Below are 16022 nucleotides of genomic sequence, written 5' to 3'. Positions count from 1 at the left end.
TAGAGATGAGCGAGCGTACTCGTCCGAGCTTGATGCTCGTTTGAGTATTAGGGTACTCGAGATGCTCGTTACTCGAGACGAGCACCACGCGATGTTCGAGTCACTTCCATTTTCTTCCCAGAAAATTTTGCGCACTTTTCTGGCCAATAGAAACACAGGGAAGGCATTACAACTTCCTCCTGTGAGTTTCCAGCCCTATCCCACCCCCCTGCAGTGAGTGGCTGGGGAGATGAGGTGACACCCGAGTATATAAACTGGGGCCGGCCGCGGCTCGCCACAGATGCACGCTGAGAGACATTAGGGAAAGTGCCGTCTTGCTGTAGCTGCTATAGGGAGAGTGTTAGGCTGTTATCTTCGTCTTCAAGAACCCCAACGGTCCTTCTTAGGGCCACATCTGACCGTGTGCAGTACTGTTGAGGCTGCTTTTAGCAGTTTTGCAACTTTTTTTTAATTTTTTATATCGGACGTGCAGACCATAGCGTCCTCAGTCTGCAGTCATTTTACTGAGTATAGGGGCAGTACTGGTGAGGCAGGGACAGTGGTACAGGGAAAGAGATATACTGGCTATATAGGCAGTGGGATTTTTCAAAAAAATTGGAAAAAAAAATCTTTGGGCTGCCTGTGACCGTGTTTAGTTTACTGCGTGTCTGCTGGGGGTAGTAGTCGCTCATTAATACCCAGCTAGGTGTTACTGCAGCCTTGCGCATAATTTTTTCTGGCTGCACTGTGCTTTCAATAACCACAGTCATCCTCCAACAGGGAAATCCATATACAGGCTATATAGGCAGTGGGCTTTTTCCCAAAAATTGGGAAAAAAATACTGTATTTGGGCTGCCTATGACCGTCTTCAGTTTACTGCGTGTGTGCTGGGGGTAGTAGTCGCTCATTATTACCCAGCTAAGCCTGTGACCGTCTACAGTTTACTGCGTGTCTGCTGGGGGTAGTAGTCGCTCATTAATACCCAGCCTTGCGCATAATTTTTTCTGGCTGCACTGTGCTTTCAATAACCACAGTCATCCTCCAACAGGGAAATCCATATACAGGCTATATAGGCAGTGGGCTTTTTCCCAAAAATTGGAAAAAAATACTATATTTGGGCTGCCTGTGACCATCTTCAGTTTACTGCGTGTCTGCTGGGGGTAGTAGTCGCTCATTAATACCCAGCCTTGCGCATAATTTTTTCTGGTTGCACTGTGCTTTCGATAACCACAGTCATCCTCCAACAGGGAAATCCATATACAGGCTACATAGGCAGTGGGCTTTTCCCAAAAAATTGGAAAAAAATACTATATTTGGGCTGTCTGTGACCGTCTTCAGTTTACTGCGTGTCTGCTGGGGGTAGTAGTTGCTCATTAATACCCAGTCTTGCGCATAATTGTTTCTCGCTGCACTTTACTTTCAATAACCACAGTCATCCTCCAACAGGGAAATCCATATACAGACTATATAGGCAGTGGGCTTTTTCCCAAAATTGGAAAAAAATACTATATTTGGGCTGCCTGTGACCGTCTTCAGTTTACTGCATGTCTGCTGGGGGTAGTAGTCGCTCATTATTACCCAGCTAAGCATTACAGCAGCCTTGCGCATAATTGTTTCGCCGTCATCCCACCAGAGGGAAAGTGTATACATATATACACTCCATACGGTGTCTGTCTGGTTTTTCACCTCACCATTTTAAAAAATTGAAGCAAAATACTTAAGGCCTACCACTGGCTTTTGGCCACTTGACTGGTTCTGCGCTGTGAATTCCAGTAGCTCAGTCATACGCACCTAGGTCTCACTACAGGCTTGCGCATAGTTGTTTCCTGGCTCTGCTGTGCATTCCGTAAGCGAAGTCAGCCTCCAACCACAGGCCAATAAGCGGCACATTTAATTACAGCGTTCTGTTTCTGCTCTACTCGTAATACACCATGCTGAGGGGTAGGGGTAGGCCTAGAGGACGTGGACGTGGAGGCCCAAGTCAGGGTGTGGGCACAGGCCGAGCTCCTGGTCCAGGTGTATCGCAGCCGACTGCTGCGGGATTAGGAGAGAGGCAAGTTTCTGGGGTCCCCAGATTCATCTCACAATTAATGGGTCCACGCAGTAGACCTTTATTAGAAACTGAGCAGTGTGAGCAGGTCCTGTCGTGGATGGCAGAATGTGCATCCAGCAATCTATCGACCACCCAGTCTTCTACGCCGTCCACAGCTGCAACTCTGAATCCTCTGGCTGCTGCTCCTCCTTCCTCCCAGCCTCCTCACTCCATGAAAATGACACATTCTGAGGAGCAGGCAGACTCCCAGGAACTGTTCTCAGGCCCCTGCCCAGATTGGGCAGCAATGGTTCCTCTCCCACCGGAGGAGTTTGTCGTGACCGATGCCCAACCTTTGGAAAGTTCCCGGGGTTCGGGGGATGAGGCTGGGGACTTCCAGCAACTGTCTCAAGAGCTTTCAGTGGGTGAGGAGGACGATGACGATGAGACACAGTTGTCTATCAGTGAGGTAGTAGTCAGGGCAGTAAGTATGAGGGAGGAGCGCACAGAGGATTCGGAGGAAGAGCAGCTGGACGATGAGGTGACTGACCCCACCTGGTTTGCTAAGCCTACTGAGGACAGGTCTTCAGAGAGGGAGGCAAGTGCAGCAGCAGGGCAGGTTGGAAGAGGTAGTGCGGTGGCCAGGGGTAGAGGCGGGGCCAGACCGAATAATCCACCAACTGTTTCCCAAAGCGCCCCCTCGCGCCATGCCACCCTGCAGAGGCCGAGGTGCTCAAAGGTCTGGCAGTTTTTCACTGAGAGTGCAGACGACTGACGAACTGTGGTGTGCAAGGTTTGTCGCGCCAAGATCAGCCGGGGAGCCACCACCACCAGCCTCACCACCACCAGCATGCGCAGGCATATGATGGCCAAGCACCCCACAAGGTGGGACGAAGGCCGTTCACTGCCTCCGGTTTGCACCACTGCCTCTCCCCCTGTGCCCCAACCTGCCAATGAGATCCAACCCCCCTCTCAGGACACAGGCACGACCGTCTCCCGGCCTGCACCCACACGCTCACCTCCACTGTCCTCGGCCCCATCCAGCAATGTCTCTCAGCGCAGCGTTCGGCCGTCGCTAGCGCAACTGTTTGAGTGCAAGCGCAAGTACGCCGCCACGCACCCACACGCTCAAGCGTTAAACGTGCACATAGCCAAATTGATCAGCCTGGAGATGCTGCCGTATAGGCTTGTGGAAACGGAGGCTTTCAAAAACATGATGGCGGCGGCCCCGCGCTACTCGGTTCCCAGTCGCCACTACTTTTCACGATGTGCCATCCCAACCCTGCACGACCACATCTCCCGCAACATTGTACGCGCCCTGGCAAGGTCCACTTAACAACCGACACGTGGACAAGCACAGGCGGGCAGGGCCACTATATCTCCCTGACAGCACATTGGGTGAATTTAGTGGAGGCTGGGACCGCTCACATCCTACCCACCCCCAGAATTGCGGGCCCCAGCTCGGTGCTGGTATCTTAGGCGGTGTATGCTTCCTCCACTAAACCACCCTCCTCCTCCTCTTCCTACGCAACCTCTGTCTCACAATCAAGATGTGTCAGCAGCAGCACGTCGCCAGCAGTCGGTGTCGCGCGGCGTGGCAGCACAGTGGTGGGCAAGCGTCAGCAGGCCGTGCTGAAACTACTCAGCTTAGGAGAGAAGAGGCACACGGCCCACGAACTGCAGCAGACCGACCGCTGGCTTTCGCCGCTGAGCCTCCAACCGGGCATGGTCGTGTGTGACAATGGCCGTAACCTGGTGGCGGCTCTACAGCTCGGCAGCCTCACGCACGTGCCATGCCTGGCCCACGTCTTTAATTTGGTAGTTCAGCGGTTTCTGAAAAGCTACCCACGCTTGTCAGACCTGCTTGGAAAGGTGCGCCGGGTCAGCACACATTTCCGCAAGTCCAACACGGACGCTGCCACCCTGCGGACCCTGCAACATCGGTTTAATCTGCCAGTGCACCGACTGCTGTGCCACGTGCCCACATGGTGGAACTCTACGCTCCACATGTTGGCCAGGCTCTATGAGCAGCAAAGAGCTATAGTGGAATACCAACTCCCACATGGGCGGCGTAGTGGGAGTCAGCCTCCTCAATTCTTTACAGAAGAGTGGGCCTGGTTGGCAGACATCTGCCAGGTCCTTGGAAACTTTGAGGAGTCTACCCAGATGGTGAGCGGCGATGCTGCAATCATTAGCGTCACCATTCCTCTGCTATGCCTCTTGAGAAATTCCCTGCAAAGCATAAAGGCAGACGCTTTGCGCTCGGAAATGGAGGTAGGGGAAGACAGTATGTCGCTGGATAGTCAGAGTACCCTCATGTCTATATCTCAGCGCGTTTTGGAGGAGGAGGGGGAGGAGCATGAGGAGGAGGGGGAAGAGACAGCTTGGCCCACTGCTGAGGGTACCCATGCTGCTTGCCTGTCATCCTTTCAGCGTGTATGGCCTGAGGAGGAGGATCCTGAAAGTGATCTTCCTAGTGAGGACAGCCATGTGTTGCGTACAGGTACCCTGGCACACATGGCTGACTTCATGTTAGGATGCCTTTCTCGTGACCCTCGCGTTACACGCATTCTGGCCACTACGGATTACTGGGTGTACACACTGCTTGACCCACGGTATAAGGAGAACCTTTCCACTCTCATACCCGAAGAGGAAAGGGGTTCGAGAGTGATGCTATACCACAGGACCCTGGTGGACAAACTGATGGTAAAATTCCCATCCGACAGAGCTACTGGCAGAAGGCGCAGTTCCGAGGGCCAGGTAGCAGGGGAGGCGCGGAGATCAGGCAGCATGTACAGCGCAGGCAGGGGAACACTCTCCAAGGCCTTTGCCAGCTTTATGGCTCCCCAGCAAGACTGTGTCACCGCTCCCCAGTCAAGGCTGAGTCGGCGGGAGCACTGTAAAAGGATGGTGAGGGAGTATGTAGCCGATCGCACGACCGTCCTCCGTGACGCCTCTGCGCCGTACAACTACTGAGTGTCGAAGCTGGACACGTGGCCTGAACTCGCGCTGTATGCCCTGGAGGTGCTTGCTTGCCCTGTGGCTAGTGTCTTGTCAGAGAGGTTGTTTAATGCGGCTGGGGGAATCATCACAGATAAGCGTACCCGCCTGTCAACTGACAGTGCCGACAGGCTTACACTCATAAAGATGAACAAAGCCTGGATTTCCCCAGACTTCTCTTCTCCACCAGCGGACAGCAGCGGTACCTAAACAATACGTAGACTGCACCCGCGGATGGAAGCATCGTTCTCTATCACCATAAAAAACGGGGACCTTTTAGCTTCATCAATCTGTGTATTATATTCATCCTCCTCCTCCTGCTCCTCCTCCTGAAACCTCACGTAATTACGCCGAACGGGCAATTTTTCTTAGGCCCACAAGGCTCAGTCATATTACTTTTGTAAACAATGTTTATACGTTTCAAATCTCATTAAAGCGTTGAAACTTGCACCTGAACCAATTTTTATTTTAACTGGGCTGCCTCCAGGCCTAGTTACAAATTAAGCCACAGTAACCAAAGCGATTAATGGGTTTCACCTGCCCTCTTGGTTGGGCATGGGCAATTTTTCTGAGGTACATTAGTACTGTTGGTACACCACTTTTTTGGGGCCCTCGCCTACAGTGTAATCCTAGTAATTTTTATGGGCTGCGTCTGCACTCATGGTACAGCAAGGTGTGTGGGGTTGGCCTACACTTTTGCTACATAAATGTAACTGGGGCCTTGTCTATACTGCAACTACTGAAATGTGAAAGAGACTGTTATCTCCCTAAACTGCTGCAACGGGAATGTTACTGTGGCCTGTCTTGACTGCTACTACTACTGAAATGGAACTAATACTGTGCTCCCCCTATACTGCTGCTTCGGAATTGTTACTGGGGCCTGTCTTGACTGCTACTATTACTGAAATGGAACTAAGACTGTGCTCCCCCTATACTGCTGCTAGTGATATGTTACTGGGGCCTGTCTAGACTGCTACTACTACTGAAATGGAACTAATACTGTGCTCCCCTTATACTGCTGCTTTGGAATTGTTACTGGGGCCTGTCCAGACTGCTACTACTACTGAAATGGAACTAATACTGTGTTCCACCTATACTGCTGCTAGTGATATGTTACTGGGGCCTGTCTAGACTGCAACTACTACTGAAATGGAACTAATACTGTGCTCCCCCTATACTGCTGCTAGTGATATGTTACTGGGGCCTGTCCAGACTGCTACTACTACTCAAATGGAACTAATACTGTGCTCCCCCTATACTGCTGCTAGTGATATGTTACTGGGGCCTGTCTAGACTGCAACTACTACTGAAATGGAACTAATACTGTGCCCCCCCTATACTGCTGCTTTGGAATTGTTACTGGGGCCCGTCTTGACTGCTACTATTACTGAAATGGGCGGTTGGGCAGCATGTTACCCAGGAGAAGAGGCAGCGGAGTGTCATGCAGGCAGTGATTGTGCTTTGTTGGAGGTAGTGTGGTGCTTAGCTAAGATATGCCTTGCTAATGAGGGTTTTTCAGAAGTAAAAATTGTTGGGGGGGGGGGGGGGCACTCTTGCCGCTATTGTGGCTTAATAGTGGGACCTGGGAACTTGAGATGCAGCCCAACATGTAGCCCCTCGCCTGCCCTATCCGTTGCTGTGTCGTTCCCATCACTTTCTTGAATTTCCCAGATTTTCACAAATGAAAACCTTAGTGGAGCATAGGTCCCATACAAAAATGCTCGGGTCGCCCATTTACTTCAATGGCGTTCGTTACTCGAAACGAACCCTCGAGCATCGCGGGAAGTTCAAATCGAGTAACGAGCACCCGAGCATTTTGGTGCTCGCTCATCTCTAGTAATAACAAGAGAGATATTGGGAAGCTTCCAGTCCCACCTGTCTTGGTCAAGCAGAAAGAAGGGGCGGTGCTTACCTGCACGCCTCAGTACCCCTGAGCTCTGCAAAGAGGCAGCCATTGAAGTAACAATTCATGCCTTACTACAGGCCAGGGTCATAAAAGAGTACATTAAATCTCGCTACATCACTTTCGTTGGATTCAAAGGGGGCCAAATGGACACAGTAACCAGTGAGCATCCTAACAAAATACACTGTATTTTTAATCACTAGAGCCCACGGAACAATAAGATGTGCTATGTCAACATGATTACATTGCTCTTATGATGCAGGATTTGAACATTTTATTGTTTAAAATGTTTTTATTGGGTTTACACACAAGAACAAATTAAAGAATTTAGCGTAATAACTTGATATACACATCGCTTCAGAGGCTCTTGTGCATTTTGTCATAAATGTAGTTCAAATAACAATTCTTATGAACTAGCAAAAGAAATAACTAGGTTAACATAGTGAAGATTAGTGGTGAAAGAGAAAGTAATAGGTAGATGATAGAGGACAGAGTAGGGGGGAGACAGAAGGGTCAGCGGGGCGGGGTGAGGGAGGGGAGTAGGGAGCACTAATGGCCACACTAAAGCAGCTTGTGTTTGAGCAATATGAACCATAAGGATAATGGATTCAGGTTGGAACAACGCCCGATTGGAGCCAGGTCTTCAGATCTTTGGAATTGCGGAATAGTATCCAAACTGACCAGGTTGAGTAATACCTCTCTCTTTTGTTCTCGTCTCGAGCCATTATTTCCTCCATTTGTGCTATATGGTCCACAGTCTGCAGCCATTGAATTCTCGAGGGGGGGCAGGGGAGACTTCCAGAGCCGTGGAATTATTTGTCTCATGGCTATTAGGAAGAATTTGAATGGGCTTTTTTTGTTTTTGGCTATGGAGCCAGGGAGTATAGATAGTAGTGCCGCCTCCGGTGTGAGGATTACTGAGTCCCTGAAGATAGCATTATAGAGGTTTGTTATATCGCTCCAGAGGGGGGAGATCAAAGGGCACTCCCACCAGATATGGAGGAGACTACCTCTTCCCCGGGAGCAGCGGCAGCAGGCATCTGGGGTCTGGGGATACATCCTGGCCAGAGTTGTGGGTGTTCTGTACCACTGTGAGAGTAGTTTGTAATTGGTTTCTTGAAATTTAGATGAAGTTGTAAGAGTGTGAGTTAAGACAAAGGCGTTAAGCCAATCTACCTCTGAGAAAGTTTGGATTTGAACATTTTAAAGATGAAAAAATCTGCATTAGCCATTTAGAGTTTCTTGTAGATTGTTTTCCAGAAATCATTAAGATGGAGAAGCAGAACCGGTTACAACCACCATTGGTAATTGTAGGAAAAAAATACTCCCTTAGGCCGGCTTCACACGAGCGTGACGGGCTCCGCCGCGGAATATTCCGCGGCGAAGCCCGTCACGGCGCCCCCCAGAGACCCCATACTTACCAGCGGAAGATAGCGTGAAGACGCTTCCCCGCCCACCGCTGCTGTGTTACAGCGGGAGATAGCGTGAACGGACGGCTTCCATTGACTGCAATGGAAGCTGTCAGCGCGTACACCCGCGGCAAATAGAGCATGCCGCGGGTGAGGACGGGAGATTTCTCGGTGCGGAATTCCGCGGTGGAATTCCGCATCATGAGCATTGTGCTATTAGGTTCAGTAGAACCTAATAGCAGCGGGCAACGCAGCGGATTTGCGCCGCGAATTACGCGGCATAAATCCGTTCGTGGGAAGAAGGCCTTACTGGGACATCTGCTCAGGATGTTGAAGTTGATGGTGCTTGCTGCAGTGTGTAGACTGGCTGAAGGTAAGACTGTTAGTGTCTACACCGACTCAAGGTACACTTTTAGAATCGCATTCAATTATGGATTATGAATTCTTTGGAACGTCTAGCATATTATTATCTGTTTGATCCTCTGCTGTATTCTGCTTATTTGCAAAAACTAACAACCATCTGTCACAAGAGAACATACAAATCTCTTGTGTACAGTTGCTACTCACAATAGAGAATATGCTAGCCTTACACATGCTATTCTTCTCCAACGTGTGTAGATTATGATACACTTCTACTACTCCAGACTTCCAAAGTATATTAGGGTCATGACAGGAGACTTAGGAAAGGTAAGGCGGCATGGATCTCCCTACCATCAGGGGACATCTCTATGGCAAAGGGACAAGCATCATCTATTGTAGACGTAGGGACAGATCGTACATCCGGGATATTGAAGTGTTCATGGGGGAAAATGCCTCATGTTATGTCTGCCCCCCGTACACAGAACACATGAGTCTCCTACCCTCAGACCCAGGAACAGAATAGAGGCTTCACAGGACTGGACCACCCTATGTGGGTGTAACCAGGTGGATTATGAATAATTCTTCGGAATGTTATGGGAAATCCAACTAGCGAATATTGCGCTAACACGGCTCTTTGCCTCCATTGACTGCAAATAGGTATATTGATCTGACTGAAGCGACCACTGAGTGATTTCTTGCTCTAAAAAGTTAAGAGATTGTTACCTTGCACAAACAAGGAAAAGGATACAAAATGATAGCAAAAGCACTGAATATTCCTAGAAGATACAGCTGGAAGCATAGCTTGCAAGTTCAAATTTTAAGCCACAGTGGCTATACTACTGGGATGGGGCAGAAAGAGAAAGTTATTGTTACGTCCAACCCCAACATACAAGTCACGTCCAAACTGGATGTTTACATATACACTCAATATAAACACAGGCAGCACAAATATATAGTAAAGAAATACCAAAAAGGGAAAATAGGGAATCTAATCATAAACCTTATAATACGAGGAGACCCTACCTACAGTATAAGCGGGACAATAACCCTGATAAGGGCAGCCCCACATCAGGAACTTAGAATGATCCTGACTTTCCTAAGGTGGTGACTGGGAATAGTGGCAAAAGTAAAATGATACTACAACCAATAGTGCAGGGAAACAGATACACAAACACCCAAGATAAATAGATAGAGCAAAAACAGACTTACCTGAGCTGAGACACAGTTCCAACCCAGCAGGCACAGACAAGCCCAGAAATACCTTCAGGCAGAAAGTATAACCAGTGCTTTCTGTTTAGAAGAGTTGGTTTAAATAACCAAACAATACTGACTGACTAGCTGAGCAGCTTGACAACTAGCACTAATAGAAAATGACACTGCGCATTACATGTGCCAGGGCTGACATCGCCATGCCACCCTGGACCCACAAGCATTCGCCAGCCATGCCATGACAGTAACCTCCCTCTAAAGAGGGGCCTTTGGACCCAAAGCACCCAGCTTTGATTGATTTCTTTCATGAAAGCTTTTTTTCAAGATGGCCAGTATCAACAACATTAGCCATGAGTTGAACCTCTAGATTGTGCAAACTCATAGGCTGTCAAAGTTAACATGCCAGATGGTCTTATACCTGTTCTATTGGTGATAAACGGAAGTGTGACAATGTTGTGGGACATTCCTGTGACCATCTTGTGTGCGGCCGATCATTATCCTGCTGGACAATACCTCTTAAAATCCTCCATGAGAGAAACACATGTGGCTGCAGGATGTCCTGAACATATCACTGAGCTGTCACTGTCCCTCATACTACTAGGGGTGACCGACTGTTGTATGTGATGGCCCCCCAAACCATCATACCAGCAGGGGGCAGTGTACCACTCCACAGCAAAGGCAGGATTGAGGAGCTCATCCCTCAGTCTCCAGATATTAACACAGCCGTCGTCAGTGCCCAAAGTAAACCTGAACTGGTGTCTTCATCTGGCTCTTACACATGAAGACGACGGTTAGGTGTAGAAACACATTGTCATTAAAGTTTTAACTTCAGCCCTGTGTCTTCTGTCATCACCGCGTCGGATTTTTCACTTTCATGCTTTTTTTTGCTGAGCTTCCAGACAGAGGAAAATCACTAGACCGTTTACTGTCGTCTTCGCCTTTTAAGATTCTCATGAATTTGGGGCATACCCCTGTGAGAATAGCATAAAAAAGTGGTAACAAGATGTTCAAATGGTTTCCTGATTTAAGTGTTGCTAATTACAGAGTCTCGGCCAGGACTCTCTGTGGTCCTGCAGGCATGCTTCATTAGTGTATTATGGTGGCAAAACAATAGTTAATCCATTCTTGTCTTTGGCCTCTGTTGCCACAGTGATTCCTAATTAACTGGAAAGCTGCCTTATTAATGCCTTTATTCTTGCCTGAGTATCAATGCAGTTTGCTCCTAGTTGTGGGCCTGTCAACTGCCAAAGCAGGTCACTTGTGACACCCAGGCTTGTTAAGCCATTATCTGTTCAGTTGCATTGCCAGAAACCTACTCAACTATTCTAAACCGTTGCCTGTAGCACCCTGGCTCTGCTACTCCATCGCCAAGCCTTGTCCGCTCGTCTGTGCTGCCAACCTACCCCATTATCGCCAGTCAGATCAAGACTTAAGGATCCACTGAACCAGTCACAGAGTAAAAAAAAGCATCTTTATTTAGAACAAGGTTAACAATTCATGAATACAGATATCAAAAAATTATTCTATATGTATTGGGTCCTGTGCATCGTGTTCTCATTCCTAGCAGTGTGACAGAAAACACTAGATAAGTATCTTTTTTTAAACCCGTTAAAATCCAAGCGTGGTAAATATATGGTGCTTGGTCCTGGGCTTTAATCCTGTCTGATAGCAGAAGTATAGCACAGGATTAAAGCCTCTGCTCCTGCAATCAAGCAGGAGCAGGTCGAGCCCTCAGCTGTCAGACACAGCTGAGAACCCGGAGGAGAAGAGAGAAGCGATTTTTTTAACTACTTTTGACTTCTCCTTTACAGGCTACAGAGCGCTCAGTGAGAGCTATGTACTAAAAAGAGAAAGCAGAACTGTCACTTCCACTATACGACCCCAGGTGCCCCCTGTTACAGCAGAGCTGCATGGTCCTTGCAGACCCTGATCAGTTCTGTTAGTGACTGATGTCACTACAGCGGGGTGTTTTTCCCTGTAACTGGGGCTCCTATGCATGCCCCAGCTACAGCGGAAAAGTATAAAATAAAAAAATACAATGTGAATGTCTCCCAGATGTCTTATATGATGTCATGGGGGTCATAGATGGTAAAAAAAAATAGTTACAAAAATAAGTTAAAAAAATTTACAAAATAAAATAAAAATCTATACATAAAAAAGTAAAGGACCCACCACTGACGCCAACCAAAACCATTGCCAAACGCGTCCTGTAATCCAAAACTATATCAATTCAAAACGTCCAAAACAATATGAGGAACTCATTGCTATACTTTATTTTAGCGTAAGTATACTCATTTTAAAAATAAGCTATACATTTTTTTTTAAAAATCTTTATTTTAGCTTTTTACCTCCAATGAAGCAAAAAATCTGGGGAAAAAAGCCAGTGAAAAAATATATTAACAAGATAGCCCTAAATGTCATGGAAAAAAAACGTAGCAAAAATTTCTTTGTAGCTGACAAAAATAAAATAGGGCAGTAAAACCACCACATAGGTAAAATCCTTAAAAAGTATCTGGTCCTTGAGGACCAAAACAGCCTGGACCTTAAGGGTGGCTTCACACGAGCGTGTTTTTGTGCGTACATAAGTGCGCACCCATGTATGTGCAAAAACACGCATCAATGCCGGTCTGTACATTGCCTTCAATGGGACCGCGGCTACTGCCGGCAGATCCATTGATGACAATGGTCTGCCGACACCCCTGAATTGTTTTTCAGGGAAGAGCTTTACATATAAGCTCTTCCCTGAAAAAAAATGCACGCATTCTCTTCGATGGAGCCGCTGCTGAATTCATGAATGGGTGAGTGCTGCGTCTGATTGGCTGAGCGCAAGGACCAATCAGAAGCAGCTCTCAGCTGTCATTCAATAGCTAAGAGCTGCCTCTGATTGGTTACAGTGCTTAGCCAATCAGAGGCAGCCCATTCAGCAGGCGGGGATTTTAAATCCCCGGCTGCTGAAATTTCCTCAGAGCAGTGCAGAAGAGGAGCCAGCTGGATGCGGCTGAGCCCCGGCAGCTGAAGAAAGGTGAGTATGTTTTTTGGGGTTTTTTCACCTTTTTTTCATGTTTTTCAGGGAAAGGCTTAATTTAAAGCCCTTCCCTATAAAACAATTACAGGATGCTGGCAGTTGGATCCCCTACCGCAGCTGTCATCTGTGGCAGCTGTGGTAGGGAATTCTTTATTCCCTGCAGGGATGAAGAATTCCTTTGCTGCATCTGTCACAGATGTGGCAGGTGCAGCAGGGAATTATTTTTCCTCGCGTAAATGAAGGAAACATCTGCTGCACACAGCAGATGTGTTCTTCATCCCCGCAGGGACACGGCAGCGGCGGACAGGTAATTTTTTTTTTTTTTCTTTTACACTAAAATGTTTGATTTTCAGGGAAGGGCTTATATGTAAACTTCTTCCCTGAAAAACAATTCAGGGGTGCTGGCAGACCATTGTCTTCAATGGAGCCGCCTGCAGCAGCCGCGGCTCCATTGAAGGCAATGCGTGCATTCCCTATGGTGTACGCATGTCCTATCTTTACAGGCACGCACCTGTAAAACATGGACATGTGAACACACCATAGGGAATGCATTGTTTCTAATAGAAGCATGTTTTTGTGCGCGTATGCATGCACAAAACACGCTTTTGTGAAGCCCCCCTAAGGGGTTAATAAACCAATAATACTTTAATTAAATCTCTGAAAACATACATTGTTAAACTCATTGTTAAAATAATGACGTTTATAGAACATGAAAGAATGGACCATTGGATACTCTATTACATAAGGTGGCGAATAAAGCAATAAACATTAAAGGTGCACACAAACCCAGGTCCTAAAGTTATAGGCTACCGAGTGGATGGCAAAGTTGTGTTTAGTACTTTGTCATACATGGAATGCCGAGCAGGGGGGCAGAGCAAAAAGATGTGAGGAAAGTTGGGGGGCAGTTTAACCCCCCAAAAAAAAAGGAAAGAAAGAGGTGAATTAAGAAGAACCCTTGTCTTCTAAAGTGGTATAATAATACAGCTAGTATGGGGAGAATTTATCTACCGATCCCAAATTTTATGAAATTTGGCTTCTGCTTTTCTAGAACTTTTCAATAACTAGAATTTTATAATAACTTTCCTAGCAAAACACAAAACCTCGGTTATAAGGAGTGATGCTCCATCAGCTCCCCTAGGAAAGCAATCAGGATCAGTGTTAACAGACATAGCTTGGGATCATCAGGGACAGATACCCCCATATGGTCAGTGAGAAATTTCAGAATCTGGGCCCAATTACCCTGTATTTCAGGACATAGCAAGAGCTAATGAACAAAGAACCTACTAAGTCTAGAGGTTGTGCAATACATCCTGTGCAAAATGTAGAATTGGGTTACCCTTTCAGCATAGTTAAGTGATACAAGGGGTGGAGAGCTCAAAGCTAACTACTACTGTTGTTCAGAAAGCCCATTTAAGTCAGTTTCCCACTGAGTCCTTGATGGTAATTCTGATAGCGGCATTTAAATCTCCTGAACGACACTCAGGGGTCCCGTATGCCCCCCCCATGGTGAGATCGTAGGGAGCCGTGCGAGTGTCATGGCAGCCGGGGGCCTTCTGAAAGGCCCCAGGGCTGTTTTAGCAGACTGCCAATCAAGCCATCCCTGTGGGGTGGCTTGATAGACCGCCTGCCCGTTCCCACTATGATGTAATGCTATGGCATTACACCATACTGCAGGAGCGATCAAAGCACAGTGTTGTCCCCTGTGGGAACTAAAATAAACAGTAAAAATAAGAACAATAAAGTTTTACTAATTATTAAAAGAAAAAGTTATAAAAGTAACTTGCCATATTTGCAATAAAGGAATCTAAATAATAAAACAAAAATGCATATTTGTCCAATCTATCAAAGTAATGCACTGTTTACCTCACACGGTAAATGTCCGGAAAAAAAAAAGAACGCGAGAAATGCGTCACCCAGTCTTCAAGAAAAAATGCCATAAAAAGCGATCAAAAATCTGTATGGATTTCAAAATTGTAACAATGCAAACTACAAGAAAAAATGAGCCCTCGTGCAAGTATATAGATGGAAAAATAAGAAGCTATTGTGCGCAGAAGATGGCGGCAGAAAATAATTTCAAAAAATTAAATGTCTTTGAAAAAAAATTTAAGTATTACAGAAAAACGGAAAAAAAAACTATATAAATTTGGTATCGTAGTAATCATACTGACCGATAGAATAAAGTTATTAGGTCATTTGTGTTGCAGTTTGTGCGCTGTAAAAACAAGACACACCGAATGATGGCGGATGTCATTCTTTTTTTTCCTTTTTACACCAGTTAGAATTTTTTTAAAAGTTTTTCAGTACATTACATGGTACATTTAATAGCACCATTGAAAATACAACTCGTCCAACAAAAAACAAGCCCTCATACAGCGACGTCGATGGATAAATAAAGGGGTTTTGATTTTTTGAAAGGGGGGCGGAAAAGACAAAAATGGGGGGAAAAGGGCTGCATCATTAAGGGGTTAAAAGTTTTGTCCGGTTATAATCTATTGATGATCTATCCTCAGGACAGGCCATCAATAGTAGATTGGCAGGAGTCTGCCATCTGGGATCCTCACTGATCAGCTGTTTTGCTGGGCTGATGCACTTATGCACTGAGCTGATTTTTGCAGGAAGCAGACAGTTCAATTCCCACTGACAAGATGGCTTGCCCTTAGGATAGGCCAACAATAGTTTATAACTGGACAGCCCCTTTAACCCCTTAGTAACCAAGCCTGTTTGTGCCTCAATGACCAGGCCAAATTTTGAAAATCTGACGTGTCACTTTAACATAGAATAGCTCTGTAAAGGTTTTACATATCCAAGTAATTCTGCCTTTGTTTTTTCGCCACATATTGTACTCCATTTGGGTGGTAAAAATAGACCATTAGGATTTGTGTATAATTATTAAAAGCGTCAAAATTGGGAACATTTTGAAAAAAAATTGTCATTTTTTTAACATTACCAATTGCAATATCATAAATACGTTCAAACATAATATAGAAATTCTTGATAAGATATATATTTCCATCCGTTTACTTTATTCTGGAAGCACATTGGAAAAACTTTCGGTTTTTTTAACCATTTAGGAGACGTACAAATTTAACATTGATTATCAACATT

Source organism: Eleutherodactylus coqui, chromosome 5 (assembly GCF_035609145.1).
Source record: "Eleutherodactylus coqui strain aEleCoq1 chromosome 5, aEleCoq1.hap1, whole genome shotgun sequence".
NCBI classification, from domain to species: Eukaryota; Metazoa; Chordata; class Amphibia; order Anura; family Eleutherodactylidae; genus Eleutherodactylus; species Eleutherodactylus coqui.
The sequence above is the reverse complement of the archived record's forward strand: the minus strand, read 5'-3'. Positions refer to the sequence as shown.